The sequence below is a fragment of the Schistocerca gregaria genome, chromosome 6 (genome assembly GCF_023897955.1).
Source record: "Schistocerca gregaria isolate iqSchGreg1 chromosome 6, iqSchGreg1.2, whole genome shotgun sequence".
NCBI lineage: Eukaryota > Metazoa > Arthropoda > Insecta > Orthoptera > Acrididae > Schistocerca > Schistocerca gregaria.
This window is the reverse complement of record NC_064925.1, coordinates 440,063,975-440,087,972: the sequence shown is the minus strand read 5'-3', so window position 1 is coordinate 440,087,972 and position 23,998 is coordinate 440,063,975. Positions and strand designations below refer to the sequence as shown.

At 43.8% G+C, this 23,998-nt stretch overlaps 1 protein-coding gene across 5 annotated transcripts in view; it reads left to right on the top strand.

Moving 5' to 3' along the window:
• Positions 1-23,998, top strand: part of LOC126278064 (eyes absent homolog 2) — a 1,079,207-nt gene that overhangs the window by 815,885 nt on the left and 239,324 nt on the right. Inside the window, exon 1 of one of the 5 annotated variants that reach the window (XM_049977889.1) lies at positions 21,399-21,625. The exons of the other annotated variants lie outside the window; for them this stretch is intronic. The gene's annotated coding sequence lies outside the window, so the exon portion shown is untranslated. Of the gene's footprint in view, positions 1-21,398; positions 21,626-23,998 lie in introns of those variants that run through there. 5 annotated transcript variants of the gene reach the window in all.

Sequence of the window (23,998 nt, the reverse complement as noted above, 5' to 3'; positions counted from 1 at the left end):
CCAAGCAAATAATCCGTCGCCGAGCACTGCCTCGAATCTAATCATGAAATCAAATACGATGAGATCAGTGTCGTGATTCAAACGCCAAGTTGCTGGGACAGCGTAATTAAGAACTCTATGGATATAAGAAACCTAATAACCAGGGATAGAGGTTTCATTTTAAATAATGCTTAGGGTCCGGCATCCAGTTTAGTAACATGTCGCTGGCCATTACGCCCTCAAGATCTGGGAAACTCTGAGAAAATTTACATTTCACGGAGTTCAGTGCGTTCTCTGAAAAACGAAAGAGCTTAAAGGCATAGAAGGCATCGGGAGTCGAACTCATCGATAAATAGCAGTGCGAGACCAATAATAGTTCGTAATCTGGTTAGAGCCCAGGCAGCGAGCGCACGTGAACAGCACAAGCCGCAGCACCTCAAGAAGCCGCCGTGGTCCGTCGTCCAAACACCGTGGCTGAACATATGGATACATACCATTAATCAGTTACGTCGTGAAAACATGAGAGACTTCATCGCAAAATTATTAATGTTATAAAGTATTAATTTATTGAATAATTCAGTATTGGGCTTACAAGACCGTTGTCAGACTGTACTGACTATTTTCATCAAAGAGAATACAATACTGATGAACAACACTGGAAATAATATTTCACATGGAGAGTGAGATGCAAAATTAAATGTACTCTTTGATAGCGCAGTAGTAACATCACTGAAAAGTTAAATAGCAAATAACATTAAAAGGAACATAACATAAAACATTAAAACTAAACATCGAAGAGTAGGAGGAGATTACTGTTTAACGTCCTGAGGACAACGAGGTCATTAGAGACGGAGCACAAGCTCGGATTAGGGAAGGGTGGGAAAGCAAATCGGCCGTGCCCTTTCAAAGGAACCATCCCAGTACTTGCCTAAAGCAGTTTAGGGAAATCATAGAAAACCAAAAAGTGTGCGTGAGGATAAGGTCGAAGAACGGTAAGTCAGAATAGTAGATGTACATGTTGTAATACCGAAAAATAGCCCGTGTAAAAATTTAAATTAAATTGGAAATCTCAATAAAATAAAATAATTACAAGACAAGAATATCTGAGAATGGCTTGAAAAGGTGTTACATACGAATTGCGATGTATACAGAAACAGGGTAAAAGATACCACTGACAAATTTAACTTGGTTGGAAATACATAAGTTTAGCTTTATGTCAGTAACTATAAAGAATCAGGGTTACTGCAGGAAGGCGTGTGTATGTTAAATCACCAGAGTATATAACAGTTTGGAATACATTAATAAATATATAAGTTGCTTCTCTACTTGCGATTGATTTCATTACTATCCAGAGCGGCCAGTTTCAGATCCACAGGAATTAATTTATTCGTCTCATACGCTCTATAAACAAAACCATTCATCATATTTCTTTTTTGCCGGTCGAACATTTAAATCAGCTGCTCCTGATAGTGATACCTTTCTTCAGCTAGTTGTTTTTCTTGATGTAAAAATATTATATGCGCCCGATTTCAAAGCTTATTCCCTGCAACATCAAGCGCTTTTGCTTAATTAAGTCGAGAACAACGCTAATGTAAATACAGCTGTATATAGGCATACGCTTCAATCATGTTTACGTCCCCAGCTAAAGCACTGTCTCGAGATATATTGACTGACGGGAATCACTTGAATTCTATTTACGCTACCCGCTAACGACCTGCGTCGAAACACATTGATTGACATGTCAGTTCGTTAGCTGGTAAAGTAAAATAGAAATGCGTGCATTTGCATAAGCAATGCGTTTATTATTTTTGCGGCAATAAATACAGCTGAAGAAAAAGTTATTGTTTCCTCAATCAGGATCCGCTCACCTTGAGAAAAAGTCTGTTGTCTGGCAGGTATTGTACCAGCAGACATTAGGCGTACGTGGTGACTAAACATATGATAGCTGAGGATATATCATTGTCACACCCATTACTTTGCAACTCAGGACTGGAATTGAGCCCAAGGTTTTTATGTTTGTCTGGACCATCCTAGATACCGAAGGTTTGCAAGAATGGGTGTTTCCTATTCCCTGGATGGCTTCATATGAAAGAACACCAAGGACCTGAACAATTAGCTAACTTGAAATGTCATGTTAGTTGGAAACTGACAGAGTCAAGTCAACAGCAAAAGAATTTTACTTTCTTCGTGAAATGACACATTGTGATTCCGCAGAATAACAAACTGTGACTCACTATGACTATGTTGCACCTCTTCCGTTCTATTGTACGCCATTTAGGACATAGACAAATGATCGTCGACTTGCTCGATATCAATGTTGACGCCTCTGTTTTCACAACTGTAGTGTTTGTACCTGTTTAGTCTAATATGTGCATACTAATCATTTCATCAATATTGTCTTTGTTTTATATGTAAGTTAACGTATCTTGCTGGACCACCTTCGTACGCATATTGTTTTTCTGCTGACAGTGACAACATAAAGTAGACTGAGAGTTTAATGCTCCAATAAATTACCCCCTTTGACAATTAAGTCATATGGACTTACTTTACTTTTTCGTATCCGGAAACTATAATTTGTTTGCCCACTATCGGGAAATGTCCAATGCTTCTTCTTTAGCCAGCCATAGATCATCGAGGTTGCATCTGTAGGGGCAGGCAGGGCATTGTAGGAGATGTTCCATGACCTGTCGAGTGCCGCAGTCTCATTAGTCATCATTTTCGTCCAACATACCCCATTTGATCAGATTAGATTTCACAGGAGCCACCCCAGTTCTGATGCGGTTAAGCACTCTCCAGGTTTTCCAATCACCAGAAACGCCGCTTGATGGGTCCTCTCTTAGTGGATAGTAGATGAGGGGCTCATTTAAGGCGCAACTTAGGAAACGGCCTCTAGATTTGAGTCTGCTGGGGCCACGCTCTAGGCCAAGTATTGAGGGACGGGCATCAAAGGTTTGTTTTAGCTTCTCGGTATGTTCATGGGCTTTCCTGCGTGAGTCAGGGTTTGTGAAACCTGCGGCCCTGTGAAGATTTTCTATGGGGGTTGGTTTCGTGCAGCCTGTCACTATCGTACATGTTTCATTCAAGCTAATATCTACGTTTTTTGCGTGGGAGGATCTGCACCACACCGGGCAGGCATATTCGGCAGTTGAGAAGCACAAAGCTTTGGCTGAAGTTCTGACCACGGTAGGTTTGGCACCCCATTTGCTATTGGACAACTTTCTTATTAGGGAATTTCGCGCTTTTACTTTTGCGTGTTTTTTCGCATAATATTTGTATGTCAATGTTCAGTCCAGCACGACGCCAAGGTAGGTGGGAGTATCTGTGTGTTCTAATAATGTCCCATCATATGGAATATGTCGGCGATAACTGTCGCAGGTTTGAAGATTTAAGTCTAAAACATGCAAATAATAGCAAGAATCTCTCCATCATCATTAGAAATTACTGATTATTTGATAGCTAACTTGTTGTTCGTCAATCCAGGATTTAATGTACGGACTTCAACAGTTATTCAGTAGCGTCCTAGGCTTCGTTCAAGGCCAGATAATTAATTAAAATGTACACTTGACAGTACCAATTGCATTTAAATACACAAAATGTGAGAATATGATCTCCAGTTTCACACACACAGAACCAATTTTAATCGACACCTTACATTCTTTGATCATGATTAGAAAAATTTTAAATTATTTCAATTACCAGATACATCGCTACACAAGATTCATGTTGTTGTTGTGGTGTTCAGTCCTGAGACTGGTTTGATGCAGCTCTCCATGCTACTCTATCCTGTGCAAGCTTCTTCATCTTCCTGTACCTACTGCAACCTACATCCTTCTGAATCAGTTTAGTGTATTCATCTCTTGGTCTCCCTCTACGATTTTTACCCTCCAAGCTGCCCTCCAATACAAAATTGGTGATCCCTTGATGCCACAGAACATGTCCTACCAACCGATCCCTTCTTCTAGTTAAGTTGTGCCACAAACTTCTCTTCTCCCCAATCCTATCAATACCTCCTCATTAGTTATATTATCTACCCATCTAATCTTCAGCATTCTTCTGTAGCACCACATTTCGAAAGCTTCTACTCTCTTCTTGTCCAAACTATTTACAGTCCACGTTTCACTTCCATACATGGCTACACTCCATACAAATACTTTCAGAAACGGCTTCCTGACACTTAAATCTATGTTAACTAATTTCTCTTCTACAGAAACGCTTTCCTTGCCATTGGCAATCTACATTTTATATCCTCTCTACTTCGACCATCATCTGTTATTTTGCTCCCCAAATAGCAAAACTCCTTTACTACTTTAACTGTCTCATTTCCTAATCTAATTCCCTCAGCATCACCTGAATTAATTCGATTACATTCCATTATCCTCATTTTTCTTTTGTTGATGTTCATCTGATACCCTCCTTTCATGACCCTGTCCATTCCGTTCAACTGCTCTTCCAAGTCCTTTTCTGTCTCTGACAGAATTACAATGTCATCGGCGAATCTCAAAGTTTTTATTTCTTCTCCGTGGATTTTAATACCTACTCCGAATTTTTCTTTTGTTTCCTTCACTGCTTGCTCAATATACAGATAGGCTACAACCCTGTCTCACTCCCTTCCCAACCACTACTTCCCTTTCGTGCCCCTCGACTCTTATAACTGCCATCTGGTTTCTGTACAAATTGTAAATAGCCTTTCGCTCCCTGTACTTTACCCCTGCCACCTTCAGAATTTGAAAGAGAGTATTCCAGTCAACATTGTCAAAAGCTTTCTCTAAGTCTACAAATGCTAGGAACGTAGGTTTGCCTTTCCTTAATCTAGCTTCTAAGATAAGTCGTAGGGTCAGTATTGCCTCACGTGTTCCAACATTTCTACGGAATCCTAACTGATCTTCCCCGAGGTCAGCTTCTACCAGTTTTTCCATTCGTCTGTAGAGAATACGCGTTAGTATTTTGCATCCGTGACTTATTAAACTGATTGTTCGGTAATTTTCACATCTGCCAGCACCTGCTTTCTTTGGGATCAGAATTATTCTATTCATTTTGAAGATTCATAAGGAAAAAAAGTTAAGAACATTTCCAAGAGGTGTTTTAAGGTTAGATTAAATTGCCCATATCATTAAATTTCTCGGCATTGCTTATCTATGTTCTTTAATCTTCTACGGATTTGAAACATACATTTGGAGTTTAATAAACAGACTAACTTGCGTCTGCTAGTATGATTTACCATATGTCAAGCGGCAGCTAGTCAGAAATTGACTTGGCGTCCTCTCAAAATAGTCTCTGCATCAGAAGAGCCGAAAACAGACCTCTTTTTCCAAACATGTTCAAATGGTGTGAAATCTTATGGGACTTAACTGCTAAGGTCATCAGTCCCAAAGCTTACACACTACTTAACCTAAATTATCCGAAGGACAAACACACACACCCATGCCCGAGGGAGGACTCGAACCTCCGCCGGGACTCTTTTACTCCATCTGTAGTAGAAGTGTCAATGTTCTCAGATGTAATATTCAAACAAATAACATAACAAGAAGTGTTAGTCGAAGTAATGCTTCAAAAGCCTTCTTCTCTCCTATCCACCAAAGTCCAGTATATCCCACACTGGGTGCATATAGTCTTGAATAGCCAGTCAGAATATCTCGTTCCACTTTTCCTATTCTTTACGGTAAAACGTGCCTGTCGACTTTTCCTGCTAACTGCAAAATGTGTTCATCACATTGCCCCCAGAAGAGTGCGTTTAACTCTTAAGAAAAAAGACATGTTATAGTAACGGACTTCTATTCTTGTGTTACGGTCCATGGCGCAGGTTCTTTGGGGTCATAAGCTATTACGACTTCTGTTTTGCAGATACGTTCGCTTCTTTATTGGACGGCTGGCCTGTTGCCGACTTCTTTACCTCCCGCCTTTCCACTTGAAAAGTGAAGGGGCTCTCTCGGGTCTTATTTTTTTAAGTTAACATTAGGTTTCATACGGTGCATTTGTACAGTGAAATACCAGGCTACTTTCTCCCCTAGACTTCTTTTAGCATAGATTCCTTGTAATCCAGAATAGGTTATTTTATTAGTGCCACCGCCGTTGTACTTGCCTATGTTGGCTCGTGTGTTATCCTTGAGTTTCTGTCACGCAGTTGTCAATACGCGAGAAACTTTGGGTGCATTTAGCGAAGTGGTGCGGTGGTTAAGACACTGGACTCGCAATGGGGATTACCAAGGAACATAGCCTCCATCAGCCATCCAAAATTAGATTTCTGGAATTCGCTTGAAGAAAATACCAGGGTGGTTCCTTGGTGAAAAGACCACAAAAAATAATAAAAGGAAAGCCACATGCCGGACAGATTCGTTGGAAGAATCACCAGGAAGTGTAGACCATTCACAGAGAAGATAGCTTACAAAATCCCGCCTCATTCTTAAATGTTGCTTGTCTGTCTGGGACCTATACTGGAAATCACTGATACAGGAAATACAAAGGATTAAAGAAGAGCAGCACGTTTTGTCATAGGTTCCTTAAGTAAACGCGGGAGCGTCACGGAAATGCTACAATGCAGACGCTTTGAGAGAGGCTGGTTCAAAAAATGGTTCAAATGGCTCTGAGCACTATGGGACTTAACATCGATGGTCATCAGTCCCCTAGAACTTAGAACTACTTAAACCTAACTAACCTAAGGACATTACACAACACCCAGCCATCACGAGGCAGAGAAAATCCCTGACCCCGCCGGGAATCGAACCCGGGAACACGGGCGTGGGAAGCGAGAACGCTACCGCACGACCACGAGATGCGGGCTTTGAGAGAGGCGTTTGGTACAATGGAGTGGTATACTAATCAAATTCCGAGACCTTACTTTCCTAGAACATCCAACGAATATATTGCCTTCTCCAACGTGCATTTCGCTAAAAGTCCATACAGGTAAAATTAAAGAGCCGAGTTCACACATAGTCGAGTTTCCGTGCACATTTGCAACTGAATAGGTAGGGGGCGAAGTGATAGTGGTACACAAAATACCTTCCCGCACATACCAAAATGTAGCTGTGGATAATAACTGTAGAAGTTGAGGTAAGTGGCACAGCAGTGAGACATTGTATTCTTATTCGGGAGGATGACGGTTCTAAATCACGTCTGGACATTCAGATACAGGTTTCCTGAGGTTTCCCTGTATCATTTATGGCAAATGCCCAGATGGTTCATTTGAAAATGGCATAGCCGGTTCCCTTCTGCGTACCATCCTGATCGGAGATTCTACTCAGCCTGTAATGACCTCATCGTCGACTAACCAGTAACCTGATCTCCCTTCTTGGGGTGTCTCCGCTGCTTCACCAGAGCTTTACTGGAGGCGTACCCCGCTGAGCGAGCGGTACGACTGATAAGCAGGGGCGTGTCCTTAGGGACGGCGCATGTGTGCCACCAGATACGGAAACTTCCGGCGCAGCGCACACGTGTGTGGCTGCTGCAACTACCACGCCGCACACGAGTACACATTGGTCATCCACCTAGAACATCGCTACGTCTGCTCCTGTCCACTCGCCGCGGAATCGACACCAGATCCACAGCCTTGGTTGCTGCAGAAGGCCGCGAGTCGGCTTGCAGTCGCCTGTCGCTCTGAGGGTTCACACATCACTGACCCCTGCGGCCGCTGCGCTGTTGTTTCAGCCGCAGGTCGCCTCAAAGGCGAGGCAGTCCGTTTCCTGTTTACTGCTTCACTGTCTGTGATCACCGTTTCGCCTTTTGTGTTGCAATATTTTCTTGCAGTTTCTCTTCACATACCTAGATAGGCTAGCGAAACGCTGCTGTTGCCTTTACCGTATTGTTTTTACGTAAAAAGATGCAATTCCGCACCAATATACACCATATGGTCACAAGTATTCGGACATTAATATGGGGTGTGTCCACCCTTCGCGTTTGTGATAGCTTGAATGAGGACTCATTCAGTGAAGTGTCGAAATGTGAGTGGAGGAGTGGAAACCTATTCTTCCAAAACGTATTTATGTTGGACGCCGGAACCTGAAGCGAAGACGTTCTAAATCATCAGACGTTATAATTCAGCCCAAAGGTGCTGTATTGGGATCAGGGCTCTGGGCAGGCCAGTCCATTTCAGGAACGTTACTGTCCACAAACCGTTGCCTCACAAATACTGGGCTCCACTATTATCGTCTCCGAACCGCTTCTGTACCGCCGCAGTTCACAATGCTATATAATGTGTTTATATCCTACACATTTTCCGTTTTATTAAGCGCATTTAGGGGGCCCACTTCCTAAGTACGAAAAATATTCCCATATTTAGCACTTCCTTCTCCATACTTCACTGTTGACACTACACATGATGGCAAATGGCCTTCTCCTAACCCTTCCTTAGGCTGTCACAGGTATAGCGAGATTCAACACTCCATATAACTCGTTTCCAGCTGTCCACTGTCCAGTGACGTCGCTGATTACACAACCTCAAGCGTCGCTTAGCTTTGACTGCAGAAATGTGTCTCATGAGGAGCTGCTTGATGACTGTACCCCATTTTCTTAACTCCTTTCGTACACGCAGTATGCTGCTTGGATTGCTGGTAGCAATTACGAATTCTCGATGGATTCCTTCGGCTGATTTCATGATATTCTTTGCAATATTGCCGTCAACATATCAACTCTGCCTGGCTGTTTCCACTTCACAATCACAGTACTAACAGTCGACTTGAGCAGCTTTGGTTGGATAGTCTCTGATGGATTTGTTACTCAAGTGACACCCAATAACTAGTCCACATTCGAAGTCTCTGAGCTCTCCTGACCGACCCACTTTACTATTACTGCTTCTCTGCTGTCAAAACAATGTTCCCCGGGCTCCTTTTATACTGTCGGTCCCGCCTCTCGTGACATCTAGTGGTCAATTCCGCATTACGTAGGCGTGTCCTCATACTTCTGATCAGATGGTGTATATGTCTTTAGTGAGAACGACGATGGGTGCCCTAAGCATTGGCTTCTTTCGTCAAAATTCCATTTTTGTTTTGTTTTCCTCTACCTGCTGTATCAGTTTATTCCATAAACAGTCACCTTTAAATGTGATTTCTTCGTGACTATAGCTGCTTCCCCAGTCCCTACATTCTTCATGTCTCCTGCCGCATTTCTTCGTAGTGTACTGTTTGCAGCCTCTGGAAAATTGAAATTTATAAGATTTTTTCTTTAAGTTGGCACTGTTGTGTTATTTTTTGTACAACTGATTATTTTCGCGGTACCGAGAGGGCTGGTGAAGTTGGTTAGACCAATGGACTCGCATTCGGGAGATCCGATGCTCAGATATATATTTTTTGTTGTCTGTGGTTTCCCTCAGTCACTCAATGCAAAAGTGTGGTTCCTATGGAGAGAAAACACCATCGATTTCCTTCCTCAACCTTCTCCAACCGGTCTTGCTCTCGGTCTGTAATGACCTCACCGTCGACGCAGCTTTAAATCACGTGCTTTCTTTCTTTGCTGACGACTATTCCTGTAATTTGCGCTTAAATGAATAATGATGTATTTGTATTTGTGGTTTTTTAGAGTCATCAGTCTTCTCACTTGTTTGAAGCAGTTCGCCACAACTTCCTCTCATGTGGCCAACTTCTTCAACTCACAGTACCACTTCCACTTAATATCCTTTGTTATTTGTTGGAATTATTGCAAGCTCTGTCTTCACGCGCATTTTTTCCCTCTCTACAGTTCATTGGTGTCGTAACATTTCCCCTCATCCAGTCCCTTCTTCTAGCTGCGCCTGGTGCTGTCTTTGCAGTGCCCCGACGATTGGAGTTCACTCTTGCCATCTACACAGAAAACATTGCATGATAAATCAGACTGCAGTGATTTCGTTTGTGTCCGTATCATACATGACCTTTCTCTTATATCTCATTGCATATTTGCGAACCGAACACAGACAATACATTTCTGGCATAGCTAGCGTGACTTGAAGCACGTTTTACCCTTCATGTTGTTTGCTCTACGGCTATAAAGAAAGAAAAAAATTAGATATAACATTGCCAATCAGCTAACACGATATCTTGCAGATAATATGTAGAATTCATTTGTATGGCCATATTGTGATTATTAATAAAATAAAATAAAAAACGAAAACCTTATCCAGGCCGTGAAGGCCCAACAGTGTATCATCTTCTGTCATGCGGCATATGTGGTTAACACACAGCTCTCCCAGGCGCTTTGCGGCTTTGCAGACCTTAGAGCCGCTACTTCTCAATCAAGTAGCTCCTCAGTTGGCATTACGAGGCAGGGAACAATCCATACTAGTCCTCCCACCGAGGGAAAAAGCTTGGCAGTACCGGAAATCGCACCTGGGCCCTTCGCATGACAGCCGTCCAAGCTGATCAGCCGGCCGGGGTGGCCGAGCGGTTCTAGGCTCTACAGTCTGGAACCGCGCGACCGCTACCGTCGCAGGTTCGAATCCTGCCTCGGGCATGGATGTGTGTGATGTCCTTAGGTTAGTTAGGTTTAAGTAGTTCTAAGTTCTAGAGGACTGGTGACCTCAGAAGGTGAGTCCCATAGTGCTCAGAGCCATTTCAACCATTCGAACCAAACCGACCACTAGGCTACGGAGGCGGTTCTAAAATTATTCGCCAAAACGTTAATGATGCTATATTTTGCCTTATTTCACGTTTGGAAATCTGTAGCACAACAAGCCAAAATAAAATCAAGCCTAAAACATCAGTACCGAACGCAGAAATCTACTTTTGTGTCTGCCTCTACATAGTATACAGGGTGTTACAAAAAGGTGCGGCCAAACTTGCAGGAAACATTCCTCATACACAAATAAAGAAAAGATGTTAGGTGGACATGTGTCCGGAAACGCTTAATTTCCATGTTAGAGCTCATTTTAGTTTCGTCAGTATGTACTGTACTTCACCGATTCACCGCCATGATTTCATACGGGATACTCTACCTGTGCTGCTAGAACATGTGCCTCTACAAGTACGACACAACATGTGGTTCATGCACGATGGAGCTCCTGCACATTTCAGTCGAAGTGTTCGTACGCTTCTCAACAACAGATTCGGTGACCGATGGATTGGTAGAGGCGGACCAATTCCATGGCCTCCACGCTCTCCTGACCTCAACCCTCTTGACTTTCATCTATGGGGATATTTGAAATCTCTTGTCTACGCAACCCCTGTACCAAATGTGGAGACTCTTCGTGCTCGTATTGTGGACGGCTGCGATACAATACGCCATTCTTCAGGGCTGCATCAGCGCATCAGGGATTCCATGCGACGGAGGGTGGATGCATGTATCCTCGCTAACGGAGGACATTTTGAACATTTCCTGTAACAAAGTGTTTCACGCTGGTACGTTCTGTTGTGCTGTGTGTTTCCATTCCGTGATTAATGTGATTTGAAGAGAATAAAATGAGCTCTAACATGGAAAGTAAGCGTTTCCGGACGCATGTCCACATAACATATTTTCTTTCTTTGTGTGTGAGGAATGTTTCCTGAAAGTTTGGCCGTACCTTTTTGTAACACCCTGTATATACTCTACATGCCACCGTACCATTACTAGTCACTGTACCAGTACCTGGAAAATTCGCAAGCCGACGACACTTTCTAATGTAAGCGGAAATGAGACAAAAATGCTATCTCTGACGATGTTTTGAAGCAATGAAACTAAAAGCGTACGGTATAAAATAAATCCACATTTTTTTGTAATTGTAAATAGGGATTTTAAATAAATTTAATACATAGAATATGGGCTCACTCCTCGATAGCGATATATCGAGATTGTCGTGGTCGTGGTCGTGGTGTTTTGAGATTGAACCGCTGCTCGAAGTAATTGGCACTGAAAATGCCAAGGTGTCGTTCAGAGCGAAACCGAGTGTGCACTGTTATGTTGGTTCACGTCCTTTCGACAGCTCGCAACGTATCCTACGGGTGTCCCGCGTCGTTTGTAGACCGGACTGAGTTATTGGCAGTGCCGTATGCGCCGCGCTTCGACCATTAACGTCTCCGGCAAGTAGCCGGGGGAAACGACCCCGTCACAAACGCGACTCGTCGCTCACACGTGTCGCGTGGGAGGAGGAGGAGGAGGAGGAGGGAAGGAGAGGAGAGGAGAGCGGCAGCGGCCGCGGGTGGTGCTGGATACAGCCACCAAAACAAGCGGGAAAAAGCGCCCTGCGGCACCCGGAGCAAGTCGTAAGAACGGCCACCGCGCACCGGCCGCGGACGGCGTGCTCCGCCGTAAAAAAGCGGCGAACGCCCCTGCCGTGCCCGGCCTGCTGCGTTGCCGTCGCGCTGCGCTCACTGCCGCCGTAGCTGCGGATGCGCGCGTCGCTGGGCCTATAACAGGTGGCGCACTGGACGTCAACGTCAGGGATGGGAACGGCACCGTCGAATAGTGGTCCGTCTACACTAGGCGGAACGCCAACACGTCTCGTCGCTCAACCCTGCACTAACGATAGCAGTGAATTCGTGAGGCACCATTCGTATCACAAAAACTCAGAATATTCCAGGTGTTTCATCTGGTATCGCAATATTGTCTTCTACATGAATAAAGATAAAAACTTGTGGTAATTTTTCACATGTACGAAGGTTTTTATTTTGAAAACAATCATTCAGTTTTACAAAGCTGTATTTTCTAAGCGCATGCACATACAATATTGCAGAATTTTCTGCAGTTGCTTTTAGCATCAAAGATTTCATTCGCCTTTCACATTGCGCCCTCCACTGGAAGCACGACCATCATCCATACGATAGCCAAACTTACTCCATACTTTTGCAAGCATGCTTGGAGCTACTGCATATGTGCCATAATTCTGCAACAAATTTTCATTTGGAAGACAAAATGGAAGGGAGATGATAGTAGTATCTCTGTCAGCAATAGGAGCAGATTCTGTTTACATTACAGTCTCCATTTAAGGCCAATCGTTTTAGACATGTCTGCAAAGTGTGTTTCTAGCATAAAGTTCTTGTTGTGGTTTCGCTCGTTGGTGTAATACACACATCAAAAAAAGTTTTGCATTACCCAGGTTCTCAGATCTCCTGAATATAGACATTGGCTGTTGATATTGTATCACACACACAGCCCCTTTTCCTGTTCAGAGATGTCACTACCCGCCCAAAGATGTAAACAACCGTGCATGAGCAGCACCTATTAGACGGAGGGGGGTCCGACAGCCGATCCAGTCATTCCGCCAGGAAGGAGGTACATGGCTCGTTTGTAGTTTAACCATGCCTAGAGGGTCAATACCGCAGTTCGATCGCGTCCGCATTGTTACTTTGTGCCAGGAAGGGCTCTCAACAAGAGAAGTGTCCAGGTGTCTCAGAGTGAACCAAAGCGATGTTGTTCGGACATGGAGGAGATACAGAGAGACAAGAACTGTCGATGACATGCCTGGCTCAGGCCGCTCAAGGGCTACTACTGCAATGGATGACCGCTACCTACGGATTATGGCTCTGAGGAACCCTGACAGCAACGCCACCATGTTGGATAATGCTTCTCGTGCAGCCACAGGACGTCGTGTTACGACTCAAACTGTGGGCAGTAGGCTACACGATGCGCAACTTCACTCCCGACATCCATGGCGAGGTCCATCTTTGCAACCACGACACCATGGGGTGCGGTACAGATGGGCCCAACAACAAGCCGAATGTACCGCTCACGATTGGCATCACGTTCTCTTCCCCCGTGAGTGTCGCATATGCCTTCAACCAGACAATCGTCGGAGACTTGTTTGGAGGCAATCCGGCCAGGTTGAAACCCTTAAACGCACTGTCCAGCGAGTGAAGCAAGGTGGAGGTTCCCTGCTGTTTTGGGGCCGACGTATGCCGCTGGCGGTCATTGAAGGCGACGTAACGGCTGTACGATACGTGAATGCCATCTTCCGACCGATAGTGCAACCATATCAGCAGCATGTTGGCGAGGCATTCGTCTTCAAGGACAACTCGTGCTCCCATCGTGCACATCATGTGAATGACTTCCTCCAAAATAACGACATCGCTCGACTAGAGTGGCCAGCATGTTCTCCAGACACGAACCCTATCGAACACGCCTGGGATAGATTGAAAAGGGCTGTTTATGGACGACGTGACCCACCAACCACTATGAGGGACTACGCCGAATCGCCGTTGAGAACTGGGACAGTCGGGACCAACAGTGCTTTGATGAACTTATGGATAGTAAGCCACGACGTATACAGGCATGCATTTATGTAAGAGGAGGTGCTACTGGGTATTAGAGGTACCGGTGTGTACAGCAGTCTGGACCAACATCTACGAAGCTCTCATTGTATGGTGGTACAACATGCAATGAGTGGTTTTCATGAGCAATAAAAAGGGCGGAAATGATGTTTATGTTGATCTCTATTCCAATTTTGCTTACAGGTTCCGGAACTCTCGGAATCGAGGCGATGCAAACCTTTTTTTGATGTGTTTAAATTGACTGCCTGTGCGGAAAAGATTAATGAAAGCCAAATTTCTTTAGCAAGGCGACAAAAATAACTTCATTGTCCTGCAAGGTGCTTAATTCTTGCCAGGCAAAAACATGGAAATAAAATAAAATCAGAAAACGAACTAATAACATATTTTAGCCTTCTGTAATTATGTGAATGTGTTTTAATTCATCTCAGCTCCAACGTATTCTGTCTTCCCATACGTCTTCCCATACACACAAAAAGCATTCAGACCAGTGAGTTCTTCATCATGTTAAATAAAGTAAATTACATGGGGCACCATGCTACCAGTCACTGTTGTCCAAGATCAGAAATAAACATTTTTTTGTAGTAAGACTTGACAACAGCTGAACACCTACTTCTGACTGGGGGTGTGTTTAGTTGTGGTCAAGTCTTCGGAGTAAACACTCCAAAAATGAGTTCACGGATCCAGATATTGATAGCCCCAGTTATGCAAGCATCGATATATCTCATTGTCTATGCATGGAGTGCATAGGGGCCTGAAGATGGCATTAATGAGATGAGATGCCGAAATTGGTCATCTAAATAAAATATGTTCTGAAAGCATAAGTTTCTTTGGCAATTTTCTTTGGTAAAAAACGTGAACACTAGGTTACAGACTACCTAAATCTCTTCATTCTTGAAGTTTTCCCCGACGGTGATGGCATTTTCCAGCACGATAACTGTCGTGTTCACAAGGCCAAAATCGTGATACAGTGGTTTGAGGAGCATGATCGTGAACTCAGGTTGATGTTTTGTTCACCAAATTAACCTACTTTGAATCCGATGAAACACACCTGAGTGGCAACTGGGCTCTAGCTCCGCGCATACAAACGCTTCGCGCAGTCGCACACAGTGTGCATCTGGCGCTTATTTCTGAACGTAGGTGCTCTTCCTGACGTCGAGTTATCGTTTTGATATAAACGCAGACACGGTGCGTGCCGCCACTGCCTGTGAAACGTCCTGTGTTCTTCCGTATTTAATTGTTTATTATATTTCTAAGGTTGAGCCTGATAACACAGCTACAATAAGCGAATGTTTAACCAGACAGGAAATCCCTCAAAAATCACAACAATAATACAGGTGTACCAAAGCAATGGATTTAAGAGCGTATGGCATTGGCGGCCGAGAGACCAATCGCGGGGCGATTCGGCTGCCGCTCCACAAGTTCTTTAACGCCACTACGGTGACTTGCGAGTGAATGAGGATGAAATGATGATGAAAGACACACAACACGCAGTCATCTCGAGCCAGAGAAAATCCCTGACTCCGCGGGGAATCGAACCAGGGACACGGTGCGCGGGAAGCGAGAAGGCTACCGTAAGCCCACGAGAGGCGGACAAAGCAATGGATGATAAATTTGCACTCGGTTTCGGTATACGTCTGGATCGCCATCTGCTTCAAACTATCAGTCTACGCTCTTCACCCTAAAAGCCGATGCATCTGTACTTCTTGACATATTGCCTGACCAAGCGAATACAAATGACCTCAAAGGTTTGGAAAACACTACTCTTCGAATCTATTTTATTTACAGTATCCCTCAATGCGGCTGTTACTATTGATGGTGTGGTAGCCACGTTGGATCTTCGTTGGAGATAATCCATATTCTGAAGTCAGTGATCAGTATGGAGCTGCGAATTGTGGGAGCTTCATCTGAATTTCGGTTCTTTGTGCCTTTTTTGAGCCGTTCTCGACAACCATTGTGACATATGACAACTTCGTGATCTGTACTGTGGTCAGTGTTAGGAATGAGCTAACTGAGTTTCTAATATCGACATAACTGGCATATTTGGACCGTGTGGTAGTTTCCGTTTACCACTCGGTTTGGAATGTATTTTGATTTGCCTCTCGGTGCATGTACGCTATAAGTTGTGTACGAGACCAAAGGATTTATTGTGCTGGCGTATTACCGCAAATACAATGACGTTATCTGGTCAAGGTGATAGAGAGAACTAGTTACTGGCACCATTGGTGTTGGACTCATTGCCTACTCCACTCGATAGATATTAGTTTTCGAGTTCATACTATTTCATGTCTTCGCTCTATATCGTTTTCAGTGGTTCATTTAAACGGTTCTATATCAGCGCTGAAATCAATATTTGATATTTATCCGAGGAAGCATCAACTATATCTCAGTAGTAATAAAAAGTTTCACTATGGACAACACTGACGTCGCCTACCACAATGGCTGTCCACTCGGAACTCGTACTTCCAGCGGCTGCAAACCTACTAAGTAAGAGCCTTGTTTTGAGTTACGAAGCTGCATTAAAACATCACTAATGTCAATCAGTATTGGTAAGGAAGTTACCGCCTCTCATGGACGGCACTGACTGTTCTCCTGCCATTTAGGTTTGTAGTGTTAATCTCGTAAACATTTTGAAACCGGTCGCCATTCGTTTACTTCCTTTGGATGCTGCGACCGTTCATGAGTTTTGCCTTACCCTTGCAATGATCCACGACTAGTTTTTTAGATTGTTGACGTAATTGGCCTTTGGAGCTAAGGCGTGTCCAACACACATGGTCGCTTGTGTGTTTTTGTAACGTAGGACCCGTTCATAAATCCTATCACGACGCATTCAGTAGTCACTGTAATGACTCAACAGCCCGTGCACATTGGCATAGTTTCAAATTCTCCATCGTGAACAGTCGACATCAATTTGCAAACTCCAAATACAAGACAAAATCTCAGAATTGTCATCTTCTTCAACCCCCTTGATATTTAAGGTTTTTTTTTTCAAAAATATCCCTCTCCCTCTCTCTCTCTGTTTTTTTTCAAAAATCTCCCGCCCCTCTCTCTCTGTCTCTCCCTTCTTTCAAAAATCTCCCCCCCACCAACTCTCTCTCTCTCTCTCTCTCTCTCTCTCTCTCTCTCTCTCTCTCTCTCTCTCTCTCTCTCCGTGTGTGTGTGTGTGTGTGTGTGTGTACACCAAAGCCATAAACTGGTTGATTGAAGACGACATTTTTCCACTTAGGCTCGATTTTTAATTACACAAAAAGTATCTGCTTCAAGAGCCCTTCTCATTTTTTTACTCGAAATAACTTGCCTTACACATGAAAATGGCAGAAAATTCACACTACGTGTATCGTTTACCCCGCCTCTGTTTCTAGCTCAGGCAGGGTGCCTCGGAAGTATTTCGAGTCTGCATTCCATGACTGACAGTCACCATAATAGTATTTGACATAGAAGGTTCCTCGTGAATCATGATGTCTCCGAAATCATAATCACTCCTCTGAGCGAGGAGACAGGTCCACGTTCTTCTACATTCTACTGTCCGCGTTGGTCAAGTATGCTGTCGTCCTGTCTAACTTAGAAACCAACTGGTTGGCTTTTTGCTTAAGTAATCTACTCATTGTTCTACGCCCTCATCTGCCAATTACACTTTTTGTTTCGTGCTGCCTCCTGATCAATTATTTACAATATGACGTTCAGAAGAGTTTCAACAGACATGAAAGTCTTCTAACACTTACTTTGTGTGGAGAACAAAGGCTGTTCTCTCACTCAGCTGTTTTATTTTTCACATTAGCGACTTCTGTTTCAACTGCAGGTATTTTTGCAGTGTGTAAATCAGGTATACAATGGTGACCAAGTCAGAGTTTCTGCACAGACGCTGAGCATCCTATAGGAAACTTCCGGAAAGCTAAGTTGCATTTAACTTCCGTAAGAATGGATCTGTTGTGCGCCTGCCGGCGGACCGGACACGTTTTTCGCAAACAAGCCACCAGCTGCCTCTCACTGAGTCAGTGACAAGAAATTAAGCGTATGCTGCAACTCTTTCAATCGCCACATTAAAAATAACATCAAAGATTATTCTCCACATTAAAATCCTGATCGGATGATGCATTATTTTGTACTCTCGTCCTAGAAAGCCGCGGAGAGGAAAGTCACAATGTTAGTGAACTGAGGAACTGGCCAAGGTGGCAGCACCGTATTGTTCACGCGCGATCAGCACTGTATTGTTCACGGCGCGAAAAACAGAGATGGGAGGTTGCAACACAGTATTCTTACAAATGGAGCGCTGCCACACGCTACAGTTCTGTACTGCAGTGCTCCGCAAATCCAACAATTTAACACTGTCACTTTTATTTGGCAATACTCCTGAAACATTATTACTACGACAAATTAATTCACAGTGCAATGTGCATTAATCTACGTTTATTTTTGAAAATATGTCGTCTCATTTGCACATGATGATTCGTTTACTCTGGAATCTTTTAAAACTGAATCTAATACACAAACAAATAAAAAGAACAAATATTTTTTTTTAATTTTGTTGATTGAAGTCTAGTTGTGTATGACAAAAGCTGTGACGATTTCGCAAAAATATCATTATTTTTGTTGTTCGTAAAACTTTAACGCGGAGTATTTTTGAGGGTATACACCGCGCTTAGAGCGACCACAATGGCTGTGCTTCACAGAGAAAGAGGGCGAAATAAAATTAATTTTGTAATTCCGGTAACAAATTGCAGTTACCTACAAAATTCCGAACTTATTGATAATAATCTCTGACTGGACGAATCATTCACTAAAAAGTCTTAAAACTTACCCGATCTAATTTATGCAGTTACATTAATTTTCCATGGCCAACGAATACTCAAAATAGTTCCAATGGCTCTGAGCACTATGGGACTTAACTGCTGTGGTCATCAGTCCCCTAGAACTTAGAACTACTTAAACCTAACTAACCTAAGGACATCACACACATCCATGCCCGAGGCAGGATTCGAACCTGCGACCGTAGCGGTCACGCGGTTCCAGACTGTAGCGCCTTTAACCGCTCGGCCACGCCGGCCGGCTCAACGAATACTACCGACGGATTGCCTATACGGAGAACCGTCGAATGTATGAGGAGAAGTAAATTCCACATTCTCCATTTGTTTAATATAGAAAGGCTCAAAATGGCGAGATTCCTTAAAAGTTCCAGGCCATTACATGCGAAGGCATACCGGTGTCTCCCTTTCCCTCCTTCGGGGAATTCGAGCCCAAACAGGTGTACCAACGGTTTGTTTCCTCCTCTGCCTTGTTTTTTGCGGGAACCTATTTGTTACCTGCGTTTGCACACTACGATGCGGCATCCGAGTTTACAAATAGCACGGAGAGTCACTCTCCAACGCATTCAGTTGCTGATCTTGGATGAGTTTACATCACGTATTGTAGGAGTGTGGCAGTTATTGCCATTTTGGTACGCAAGCGTTGCCTTGTATTTAAGACCTTCCACTTTTGTCAGCATGTTTCTCGTTAGGAAACGCACAGCAACTACGGTGTTTGTTATCGTGCGATTACCCTGTTCTCAACGCGAGAATATGACATTGCTATTCCACTGATCGCAATGTGGTAAGTCGTGTCGTTCGGCCTCTGCCTCTGTTAAACATTCCTCACTTTCTCAAGGAACTCGACCTATTCTCGTTTATATTTCTCGCTGGTTTTTTTTCCATTCCTTATCCTACAACAAGGCGGCATCTCGTCAAGTCATCCATAATTGTGGGTGCTTTCTGTAAAACACTATGACGGGCTAAATTGCATTTGTTTTTCTACGCATTTAGTGGCTATCATTGTTTTATGGCTTTCCCACTCTCGCTTTTTCTTTAAATTAAACTATCAGTGAGGCAATGAAACACCCGCTAGGAGAGGAAGCCCGGCGCCTTCACGATCCAGGGACAGCAGGTTAGCATGTGAGTGCTACTACCTGTCTTGAAGGAAACAGTGATACCCAGTTTTATTCATCTCATTGATAAACTGCAGGTCACTCGTTACAAAGCTGTGAGGTTTTCGCATAGTTGGTATTTGTCTGGGAAATTTGTGGTAATGTTTCATGGGACCAAATTGCTGAGGTCATCGGTCATCGGTCCCTAGGCTTACACTCTATGTAATCTAACTTAAACTAACTTACGCTAAGAACAACACACACACACACACACACAGCCATGCCTGGTGGAGGAATTGAACCTCCGACGGGGCGAGCCGCGCGAACCGTTACAAGGCGCCCTAGACCACGGGTACACTGCGCGGTGGTATTTGTTTGTATTGTTTATAATATCGCAGAGATTGTTGCCTAGTAACAAATTTATCCACACTATCAGTGGAATATTTATTGGGTGAACTTTACTTCTCCTTCTTTGAGGTAGATGCTTCAATCCCAGTACACCCAGCATCGTGTCCCTCCTCTTCCTTCTCCTCCTCCTCCTCCTCCTCCCCCTCCTCCTCCTCATGATCATCATCATCATCATCATCGTCGTCGTCGTCGTCGTCGTCATTCGTGACAGTGGCTGGATTGGACTGTGTAACAAATTGGACTGAGTAAAAATTGGGACTTTGTACGGGTGCTGATGACCGCGCAGTTGAGCGCTCCACAAGCCAAACATCATCATCATCATCATCATCATCATCTTGTCCCTCCTGCCGGAATTTGCGAGCTATCGGCTCAGTCAACTTTTAAGTTTTCTTTCATGTTCCATCACCTTTTCCAGCAACCCTGTTAGTCCTTTCTTCTTCTCAATGTCAGTAAAATTATTGACGCTAACAGGTAGCCTTGCGCCTGCCGGTGAAGGCGCTTTCCGCGATGGCTTTCCGAGGTTGGATTGCAAGGTAAAAACGTGCTCTACTTTGAACTGGGACGAAGCTGTACCTAGTCATGTGGCTTTCGGTTCCTGGTCTAGAATTCGCTCTTTCGAGCTGCCTCATGGCGTCTATACTGTCAGCACATATCACTATCAGTAACTTGTCACAGTAGTTACAGAGATATCGGCGGCTATCTCGACCCCTGGTGCATCCATCTGGATGGTCCACACCGACCTTGTTAGCACTCGAATCCTGGGAGGCGTAAACTCGGAGACCGGTGCGTGCAGCGAGCTGGTACCTCCGCCGCTTGACACCTCCGTGTCGCAGCCAGAGCACGGCCCCTAATTCCCGTTCCCGGTATTCACGAATTAGCAGCGACAAGTGCCGTGGGACGGGGACAGCCGTGACGTCACGCGTGGCGCCGCCGGCAGTGGCAACTGGTGGCCAGTCTCCATCTCTCGGGCAACTCCGTACGCCGCGCCTGCTCCGGAACACGCCGGTGCCAGCATCAAACTGTGTGAACACTTCCACGTCGCCATAATCCCGCCACTTTTACGCCGGACTCTGGATAAGAGACAGCCTTGTGCACGCGCAGACGTCACCGGGGCCAAGCTAACAACTTTTCTTGTGCCAAATCGAAGAAATCGCGTTGAGTAAGCCGTGCAAACTGCTGCGGCGAGTGATCATTTCAAAGGCAGGTAATGTCAAGTGTTCTTATCACTACGTCATCACTAAGGAAGGTGAAGCGATTGCTCACTCCCTTGATACGTACACAGGTCTGTACACCAAAAAGGCCAGCACTGTAACTTTCCAATGGCGTCCCTAAACTGTTCAGGAAGTTATTATTATAGAATGTTTAGGGTAAACGTAAAAGTATGAGTACAACTGTTCAGACTATGATTTACGATTGACTCTAAGATCCTTTCTGTAGCAATTCATGAAACATCGGTATTTCTTACCGATTTTGTTCGAGAATACACATAAACTATTAGTTATATCGTAGAGGAGCCAAAGGAATGGTCCACCCATCAGTAGACTTCTTAAATTTGCTCTGGCTAATTTAGCGGCGTGCTACGGTACTGTGGCATGGGCATTTCAATGCGTACCAGGGCGGTTGACATGCAACTGCGAACAAACAAAAATGTAATACATTAATTTAGTTTTCGAGATGTTAATTAAAACTTTCTGAATACCCATCATGTAATCAAATACGTTGAGTTTCAGTGTGGTTTGTATTACACTTTTAAAATATGAAACTCCTATACACCGCTGGGATGAACTGAGCACTCCAAAGAAGGCAAAGACAGCGTCTCCAAAGCACCCTGCCTGGTAACGTACTCTGATGTTCAAAGCATACTTCAGATTGATGACAGCACAATATTATCGCAGAGTAACAGCTGTAGGTAAATTGTGAATAACTTAAAAATCCCATTTCTTGCAGCAAATTTTGTGTTTGTCGACTTCTGTCACCACTGCCTTCGCATTCTCAGTGAAATAAAGAACCTTACCGAAGTGCCACGACTACAATCTGCTGCGTGCATCTTTTGCAACGCGACAGGTGTAGTTCCCATCTGTCAGTTGCCAGTCTATAGATCTCCACTTAATACGAGACTTGCATTGTACCTTCCAGTGTTGTGTGTTTCACTACTCATCGTTGACTGAGGGTGCAGGATACCGTCACTGAGTTTCCTTTTTCTTTCTCGATCTTTTCTTCTAGTGGTCTCTGTTCGGTAATTTGCCAATGCTTCGTATAAGGTGTTATGTTTGTGATATAAACATCGAGCAACTGCTGAAGGTAGTCTGGTGTCAGTTCTTTGGTAATATCCCACGATTCGTCTCCACGCAGCATTACTTTCATATTCTAATAAGATGTTTGGAGCTTATACTGTTGCAGTGATGACTATTTGTTGAGAGGTATCAGGTGTCTGGAAGCGTTCTTTGCCTTCTTACTATGGCATGAAACATTCACCTCATTTTCACTATCCTGCATGAAAGTGACCACGTCAAACTACTCTTTCGCCGGCATTATGTCATTTCTTACTTTGAGTCTGTGTTTCTTTGCGGATGCCAAATTAATTCCTATTTTTTGTTCTTTTTGCCGTTGCCGGTGAGCCTCGTATTACGAAACTCTAATTCTTCTGAAATGTCTGGTAAACTACGTGTTAGCGGACTGGATCAATAGTAGCACAATTGATTTAACTTGTGAACAACAGCAGGGTAATGTTTCTAGACACGACGAAAAATCCGATGCTATTCCATTATAATATCTGTGTTGCATGTCGTTACTTAGCCACACTGATAAAACATTCTTGATGTTGCCTTGCTAAATGCCATGATCATATACATAAAATATAAAACGTCGGAGATATTTAGCGCAAATGATTGTGCGTTCGTATCATTGTCAAACCATGCAATCGAGTTTGCTTTTATGCTCACCGCACTGGAATGAAGGAAGGGGAGAGACGTACCCTTAAGTTCCGTTTACGATTGTATCATGTAGGCCCCGGCTAAACGAGACTTATGAAATAATCCCCCAGTTTTTATGTTTTGCGCGAATAGTTATGACGCAACCGCAGTTTCCTGAGGAATAACCGAAATTATATCTATGGCTGTACTATTTCTTTCTGGTTTTCCTTTTTCGGGAAGGAAACCAGCTACATACCTAGTATGAACAGGTTTTAGTAAGCAGGCGCCATATCGGTGCTGAAATGAAAGGTATTTGGAACTTAAGGAAGCCAGACTCGAATTAGTTTCCGTTTAATGTAAGTTCAAATGGTTCAAATGGCTCTGAGCACTATGGGACTTAACATCTATTGTCATCAGTCCCCTAGAACTTAGAACTACTTAAACCCAATTAAACTAAGGACGTCACACAACACCCAGTCATCACGAGGCAGAGAAAATCCCTGACCCCGCCGGGAATCGAACCCGGGAATAATGTAAGTCGTCCGAAGAAGATCTCATGTGATTTAGTTCTTAGAAACCACGCTGGCCACAACGCAGAAGGCTGTTTCTTTAAGCCAAGTTAATCGCTACTTCCAATATTAAGAGTATATTATAGGATTCAGCAG